Genomic DNA, 9,540 nt, shown 5'->3' on the forward strand with positions numbered 1-9,540 from the left:
ATATCCTCTCTCATTGATCATCAAATTCGAAACTCTCTCTCTCCCAAGGTTAGGGCGCGCCACTCTCCCTCTCTCATACCTTGGATTTTGTTCATGTTCGTGTCGTGTTCGCGTTCGTGTTCATCCGATCTCATTCTCGTCGCTTGATCCGGTAAATTCACTACAAACCTTGCTAGATCATTGATTTTATTGCTTAATTCGACATTGATCACGATGATTTTTGATTGTGGATGATGGATCTATGATAATTGATGATAATAATTGCTTGTTGATTGATTGATTTGTGTTGATCTTGATTATTTGATTGAATTTGAGATTTACCGTTGAATTGTTGATGATGCTACATGCATGTTGCTTATGATCCAAGAAATTGCATGCTAAGTGTTTGATAATTTGAATGTGTGAAGCATTTGTGCTTAATTTTGAGTTCTAGCATGTGATGATTGATTGTGGAATGATAATTCATGATGCCTACGCTAAATTGATGCCATTTGAGGTTTGATAACGATTACTCTTGATGATATAATCACAATGCTTACGATGCAATGCTTGCATGCTCATTGTTCGATGGAATGTTTAATTTTGCTTTTAAAGACCGATCAATTTGTTGAATAATGTGTTTGCTCTCGACTCATAGCATTGCATGTTTGATATTTGCTTGTATCCTGAACATTCATGAAGGATGGTATCATGTTTCCTTGCGAGAAAATTCAATTTTTTGACAATTGGCACTGTTAGGTCGACCCGGGATGAGTTTAGGTCGACCTAAAACCTTTATTTTCGATTCTGGCATTGTTAGGTCGACCCAGGGTGAGTTTAGGTCGACCTAAAACCTTCATTTTTTATTCGGGCACTGTTAGGTCGACCCAGGGTGAGTTTAGGTCGACCTGGAGCTGTTTCTTTCGTTTCTGGACCTGTTAGGTCGACCTAGGTCGAAGGTAGGTCGACCTATTTTTGCTTCCTTTGCTTCCTAATTTTAATCTTTCATATCTTTTGACTCGTAACTCCGATTTGTGCGTTTTTTATACCGTTGGAAAGCTTGTGAAACGTGCTATCTTGTGAGATGATTGGCATTGATTGATTGTGGTTTATTCATCTTTGTTTTCCCCTTGACATTTTGTTGTTCATTTCATGTTTGCATTAGTTATTCATTTTCTCTTAGATTAGAATGCAATAACGCAATTCCGATTGCGATGTTTTGTTATCTCTAACTTGTGTGCTAGTGTGCAAGGCTTTTGGATAGTCATTGATCGACGCTTATTACGTGAGTGTTCCGCTTTATTCGCGGGACACGATCTCATTCATTCGCATCGTGTTCTCATCTTGGAGAACACGTCTCTATTACTTTATATCTGCTTGTTTGGTTTGCTTGTTCCTCTTGCAGGTGTATTGTGATTATGCTCGACGCGCATGTCGACCTTTGTTTTCTTTCATGGCTAATCGGTGTGCTGACTATTTGCTTTTGCTTTGCTAGCTCGCTCGCGGGATCCTAGTTTCCTTGCTCTCTTCGCTTTAGTTTACGGATCATCATCCGTTTGGTATTGATTCCGTTTCATTTTATTTCTCTCGCACTTTATCTCTTTCTTGCATCATTCTTTAACATGAGAAGTATGACTTAGACATGCATCTGGCCAAGTCCTCGAAAGAGGCTCTGTTTTTGTCGGTGTGTTTACATTTGTGCTTTGCGGCAGGGAGTCACGGTGTAATAAGTCCTATATGGCACTCCGTTAAGTCCTCTTGGAAGGCATGCGGAAAGGGTTAGCAATCAACCCCCGCCTAGTCTCATCGAGTCTGTTCAGTATGCGCACGTTACGCGTTGCTCGCTTCTGAACCTGCACAAGATCTTGTTATCGAGTATGTCAGGAAAAGGGTTCATGCAACCGGACCCCCGCATTTCCTATAGCTCGCGTCGCTCGACGTTGATGCTCGGTGTACGCACGCACCGTTTTTCCTTTCAGATCCGTGACGGCTTGGTTGCTGAGAGGGATCCGCTCCTCTTGTCTATGGCCCGATCATTTTTGCGAGGTCTAATGCTTGGTTGACTTGGGTTGAGTTGCTCCCCTTGGCTATGGTGGGACCGCTTTTCTACCATTCGGCCAGTGCCGTTGGTTTTGTTTGCTTTACGAGCGGAGCTCGTTTGTGTGATACTCTTGTTTGCTTTCCCTTCTTCCCCATAGGTTGCTAGTTTAGTTTAGACTTGTACCCTTTGTATGATAACATTAGGTAGAAAGCTTTCCCCCTTAGTTTAGGTTTTCCTCATGCATTCTTTAAAACACAAACCACACTCTTTGATTTTCTTTTCTTAAGAACTTGTTATTTTCGCTCCATTCCCAAGCATAAGTCTCCAAAGGTCGAGCAGCGGAGTGTGAATGTAACTCGTTCACCTAAAAAACACAAAACAAACCAAAACTAGTTAGCCGAGCTACGGTAGCTTTGATTCTGCAAAACAGATACGTAGGCAGCGGGGTAGGGCCCGTGCGAGCACAATCCTTTCTTTTCCCTACATTCTGCATTCATTTTAGTCCAGATTAGCGTAGATTTGTTACACACCCATAAATTTAGACACATGCGTGGATACCATCGAGTACGATGGGCGCGAGGGGTGCTAGCACCTTCCCCTCGTGTAATCGACTCCCTTACCTTTTATCTCTGGTCGTGAGACCGTTGTTTTATTTTGTGGTTTGCTGGCATTCCCTTCCTTTTCAGGATAAATATGTTAGTGGCGACTCTGTTAATTTTCGCGGTAGCGACACTCAGCAATGTCTTGGTGATCATATCAGTAGCATTATGATCTGTCGAAACCTTCAGCACTTGGACTTCTCCATGCTTGATTACTCCTCTGACAAAATTCAACCTCATATCGATGTTGTCATGCACTCGGTTTTTTACCGTACCTTTCGCGGAGAGATACGCGAATTGACTCTTTTCTTTCTGCTTTTGTGTTTTTGAAAATCAGAGAGTCGCCACCGACTTTTATTTTATCCAATTAAGGAAAGGTTTATAAAAGAAACAGAAAAAGACCTTTAAGAAATTCTGGGTAAGGGGGTAGGTTATACAAAGGGAAGGTATTAGCACCCTTTGTATCCATGGTTATCCATGGGCTCTTTAATTTGCTTAGCTCACTTCTTTTGAATTACTTTTCTCTTGCCTTGAAATGCTTGTATGTGGTTTCAAATACTTTTGTAAATTGATTTTGTAATGATCCTTGTGTGGATGTATACAAAGTGTTTTATCTTTCGAAAAGATGTTTTTGAAAAAAGAACGTTAACTTCGTAATGATCCTCGTTTGGATATATACAAAGTATTGTCTTTTTGAAAGTTTTATTTTGAAAAAACAATGATATATGAGAGATTTGTTTGTTTTGATCTGAGCAAGCAAATTAGGAGGTCTACCCTAAGTTATAAGGTCTTTTCCTATTTCCTTTAAAAAACTATCCTTTTACCGGATGTAAACGAAAGTTCGATTTTGAAACAGTAGAATTTGATTTTGATTTTGAAAAGAGTAAAAGAGGGATTACCCTAAGAGGTGCAAGTGTGATTGTGTTTTGATTCAGATATTTTATCTTTTGAAGTTAGTGATCTAACGATTCAATTTTAATCTTTGGGCATACACGCAGCTTTATATGTACTGGAATTTAAAATGCGGAAATGTAAAATGCGGAAAATAAATCTACGCTATTACATCGATTTTGCGGGAAATGTAAACTATGCTATTTACATGAATTTGACAACCTATACACTTGATCTATGAATTTAAATTGCAAGAAAGTAAAAGAAATATTTTTGGATTTTTTGATGATTGATTTTAATTAGAATTAATGCATGATTAATTTAATTAAAATGAGAAAAAGATGGAAATAAAATTTAAACCTAAAAATTAAGTTTAAAATATGTTCACAATACTTATTAATTAGTTTTAAAACAAAACTATTTTTTTTGGAATTTTTGAAATTGATTTTGAAATTATTAAGTTAAATAATTATATAATTATACAAATAATTACACAAATAATTAAAACTTAAAGAGAAAATTATTCTAAATATGTACAAAATTAGCCTATAATATATAAACTATATTTAATATAAAGAACAATTTTTTTATGATTTTTTGATTGGTTAAAATAATTAAAAGATAAATAAATACATATTATCTAATTAATTATACAAAATATTTAAATTATGAAGAAAAATAAAATATTTTTATATCAGAAAATAAAGTATTATTTTATCAATTTAAAAATATTTTTTGTGTATTTTTTGGATTTTTAAAACTATTTTAAAATAATTTTACAAAGAAAATTAAATAAAATAGAAAATATATAAACAATGATCATGTGTGACTGGCTTAAAGTCTATATCATGGACTGGTGTGTCTTAGTGCGTTGGATAAACAGCTGGCATGATCTGATGGTTCAGATTTTGAGGAACACGAGGTGTACAAAACCTGCAAAACACAGAATCACAAGTTATTTTAAAAAAACACGCGCGCGCTCTGTCCAATGAGGTGAGGACACCTCATCATCTTCAACCTCTCGCCAACACATTTAACAGCGTTTTTATGAGAAAAGCGCTGTAATAGATGAGTTCTAAACCTGCAAAATAGCGAATAGGGGTAAACATGAATAGAAATTTGGCGCGACATGTCCATTCGATTTGGCTTGATTCACTGAGTTCGAATATGCCATTAATTTTGCTTAATTTTGCTTCTAACGAAAAGCCCTAAAATTGAGTTCACAAACCCTAGAATGGTATCTTCGTGTATATGCAACCAAACTGCAATTAACTATCCAGAAATGATCAGAACCCCAAACTAAACTTAAATATGAGTCTACATCTTGTTAAATATGCATGTGTGATGAGATTTTTGTAAGTTTTAGTTCGAGCAAACCGTGAGGTCTAGTGGACGATTCTGAGTGTTCCAAGGCTTGAAACTGATTGGAATGTATTCAATGATGCTTGGGGATTGTATTTGAGTGTTTAGTTTGAACTGAAACAAGTTAGAAATTAAAATTCGAATTTTAGATTTCTTTAAAAAATTCAAGTTATTACAAGTATGTTACAAGCAAGGCTTAGGTTCTGAATTCATGTCTCTTCTATTACTGAAGTGTGACAGCCCTTATATAAGCAAGTAAGTGCTTAGAAACTAAGCTAAAAGCATTAAGTGCTTTTGTTGAATTTTTGGAATTTTTTAATATATGTAGCTTTGAATTCAAGCCACCATAGCTTGAATTTTCCACACCTCTTCTGCTGTACTTCCTTGGCTGCAGAATATTGAATGATCTTTGATGAGTCATGCTTAGAAACCAAGCTACATATTATCCTTCCATTTCCTTTTTTAATTTAATCTTAAATATGATAAAATTAAACCAAAAAAGGAACAAAAATGATGTGGGCTTTGTCTTGGTCGTGGGAGGCCCTTCTCATTATGGGAAACATGTTTGGATTATGGAAATTGGGTCTCATTTGGAAAAAAAAACATTTTTGATCAATGTTGATTTCATGCATTTTCCCAAAATTTAGCCAACTTCAACAAGGTATAAATCCCTCAATTTTTATCATATGAAGGAGTTCTTGCACTTTTTGGAAACCTCAAAGAGTCCTCTAACCAATGTATTTGGTCTCATATCAAAATGATTTTCCATGCTCCTTGTGTATCCTTTTGAAAAAAGTGACTTTTTGTTGACTTTGAAAATGACCTGTAATGTCTTGATTCATATTTTTCAAATGGTGAATCTAATGACAATGGGACCAATTGCATTTGAAAGATAATTGAATCTTCTTCAAAATGAGCTTTGGTTTGAATTTTTTGGATGAAGGATGAGAGAGTTATGACCAGTCAAAGTTCAGTTGACTTTTTAGGAGAAAACCCTAATTTTGAAACTTAGAGTTTTGTTGATTTTTGATCTTTTCTTGATGAATTATGATCAACCAATGATCAAATGATGAATCCTTTGACAAAATATGGATGTTGACAAAAAAATTCATTTTTGACTGTCTGTTGACTTTTTTGGTCAAACGGGTCGTCTGTTGACTGTTTGAGCTGCTGACTGTGCGTCTGAGCGAATTGAAGTTTGAAAATTTGTATGGTGGTACTTTGAGATATATGGAGGTCCATGAAATCCATTTGAGGTCTCAAAAACTTGTTCTCCTGAAAAAAACAATAAACCCTAGTTAGGGACCGTTTGTGTAGGAGACATTTAAGCGTACCTGATTTTTGTGCAGTGCTGAGTCTCTGCTAATCATGTGATATTCAGAAGACTTCTAAGACAAAAATCTTGGAATTTTGAAATGCAAAAGTTTGATTTGATTGATGGTACAAAACACGGAGAATTGCACTGTCAGTGGTTTGACTGTCAACTGACTGTTCAGGCATGTAGCAGTTAAAGTGAAAATTCAACAGTCAAAGTTAATATTTTTGTTGTTTTTGATTATGTTAATGGTGAAAATTTATTTACATGACTTGTTAGAAAAACACAGACGTAATAAATAAATAATATGTACTGTATGCGAGCAAAATTACCGATAATAACCCTGAAAATCATTTAATGCACAGAAAAATAAATATTTAACTGGCAGAAAACACACAAAATATTATCTGGATAATTAAGCAACAGTACGACAAATAGTACGAAATTTAATACTGACAGTACAAATATTACATACTATAATGAACAGTACGACGAGTAAACGGTACATTAAGAAATAAGAGATACGGCAAACTTTAAGAATGACGATTAATAACCCATGCTACAAACAGTAACATGTAGATGATTGGGAGTGTCAACATCCCAGGTCCACATTTTTCAGGACTATGCAGATTGAAGAAGGACATGATTACCACCACGACGGTGATGATCATAAGAAAACACGTTTCCATCCGCTTCGCCATTTTTGTCGGGGAAGAAGAGAGAATGAATATGAAGTGGAAAATTGAGAGATGAGTTAGAATTTGATGTGAGATTTTATGGAAAAAATGAGAGGTATTTATAGAATGAAAAGAAGGATAGAGACGTTGGGGAATGAAGTGATTCCGTACAAAAGGTAAATTTGAGTGGAAGTGAGATTTGAAAGAAAGTGTATGATAGTGTTGGAAAAAAGAAAGATGTATAGAATAAAGTTAGGATTTGATTTTGAAAGAAGAGATTTGAAAAGAAAGGAAAAGATTTTGAAAATAATGGAATATAGTACAAAAATTAGTGGGAAACAAAAAAAATTAATAATAATTTACTTGTTACCAGTACAGTCTGAATCCCCGGACTATGCGCCTGCAAAAGATTTAACTCTGTACCAATTGCGTCAGTACTATTTATCTGTAAATAAATATCAAATAAATAGCGTATGTGAAGTAATAAACAGTAATTGGCGTTTGCGTAAGAATAAATTCAACAGCGAGCCAAAATACCGTATAAGAAAAATTCTAAAAACCAAGTATTCATAAATCAGGATATAAAAATCCAAGATTATATGAAACTCTTAATTTTTAGATTGAAGTTTTCTTGAAAAAAGATGCGGGCAAATTTTGGGGTATAACAGTTGCCCCTATTCAATCTTCTTAAACCTGAAGAGATTGTTTGAAATCTGAAGGTAGACGATGATTTAATATTTTAGATGCCCTGAAAATTTGCCCTTACCTCCACCGGACGTGATGTTGGAAATTGCATTTGAATGTTGTATGAGAAATGTTGTTGGCAGATTGAAACATTACCTGAGATGGGCTTTCAGATGCCATCTGGCAGATGTATTTGATGGTTTGTTCACCAGAATGAATCCATTGATTATATCTTGATGAAGGATTTGAAAACCTCTACGTTGACTGTTTCGGAACCGTCCAAGGTTACCGCTTTAAGTCTTGGAGGATGATCATTACGGAACTGTCCAAAGTTTTTCCGCTTTAGATTTTGAAAGTTGATCGTTGTGGAACCGTCTGAGGTATCAGCTTTAGATCTTTGATGGTAGATCGTTCTAGAACCGTCTGAGGTATCAGCTTTAGATCTTTGATGGTAGATCGTTCTGGAACCGTCTGAGGTATCAGCTTTAGATCTTTGATGGTAGATCATTCTGGAACCGTCTGAGGTATCAGCTTTAGATCTTCGATGGTAGATCGTTCTAGAACCATCTGAGGTATCAGCTTTGATCTGTGTTGCTTGTTTTTTTTAGTTGATAAGTGATTTGTAAGGAGAGATTTCTTCAGAATGAATCTTCGGCTGATTATATCTGAGAGGACTGCTTATCTGAATAGAATTCAGGGGAACACTGCATGTAATTGAGAACATCTTTGCTGAAGACATCCGTCTGCCTGAAAAAATCAGGTTAGTGATATGCAATGTTTATGATGTATGTAATGTATGAGATTCTCGAACTAAAGGAGAAATATGCATGTTATGTGGTGTATGAATATGTGTATGATGTATGATGTATGATGTATTGAGCGTATCAAGCTTCTGATTGGGAAAATAAATCCCTGCTAGCCATCTGGAAATGAAGGCATTGTGATTGCAGAAGATATTTGCCGTCTTGTTCGAGTACACTCGGCTGGGGACCTTCTTTGAGAACCAGGGTGCTCTGTTGAAGGATTTTTGACTACCGTTCGGGGATGAAAAGTAATTTGAAAGTTCTGATTTTGATGCCCTTTTAAAATGGGAATGAGGAAGATGCATAATCCTCTGATGCACTATTTGACCAAGTCCTGGTGTGGAGATCACACCTTCTGGGGATAGCAATCTGAACAGCCCTGCTGGGGAATAAGATTCCTCGAATCACTTTGTTGGAGAGAAAAATCTCATTGAGGAATTTGCTGAGAAATGCATTTCTGTTGGGGATTTTTCTTCTGATGCTGGTTTCAGGATGATGTCCAAATGATTGGGACATTACTTGAATGCTATTCCTGTTTTTCCTGGCAAACATCAATCATATTCAAATGCACATGTTCATTCAAAATTATCATTGGGACGTTTACGTATTCAAAACAGAAAAAGTGAAAATGTTGATTTTGAGCATAAGATGCATTGATTTTTTGAAAAAGAGCCATGATAGGCTGATTAGTACAAGGAGACAAAAATCCTAGTAGTAGGAAATTGTCATAAAGCTTTGGAAAATATTTATAAAGTGAAATAGCTATGTGAAAACAATCCAGTCAAGTTTCAATTCTGCTATTGCCAATCTGTCTTCGAGCATCTCATCCCTCACTTGTTGGAAGAAAGTAATTGGACTGATCAGTGTCTTTGATGTGTTGAATCTTGAAGGTGAGTAGGCAAATAAACGGAACATAGTTGTACGCTTTATTCCCTAACTTTTGCCTAGGCTGCCTTTTCAGGTTTTCAGCCTACCGGGATAATCTTTATTTAGTCTCTAATTTTTGCCTGGATCGCCCTTTCGGGTTTTCAATCCACCGAGACGCTCATTTTTTGCCTAAGTTGCCCTTTCAGGTTTTCAACCTAGCAAGCTTTTCTTTAAGCGAAGTACTTTTTGACTATGTCCGCATTCACAGGGTGTGGGAAATCCTCGCCATCCATGGTGGTAAGCAACATGGCTCCGCCGGAGA

Source organism: Vicia villosa, linkage group LG1 (assembly GCF_029867415.1).
Source record: "Vicia villosa cultivar HV-30 ecotype Madison, WI linkage group LG1, Vvil1.0, whole genome shotgun sequence".
NCBI lineage: Eukaryota > Viridiplantae > Streptophyta > Magnoliopsida > Fabales > Fabaceae > Vicia > Vicia villosa.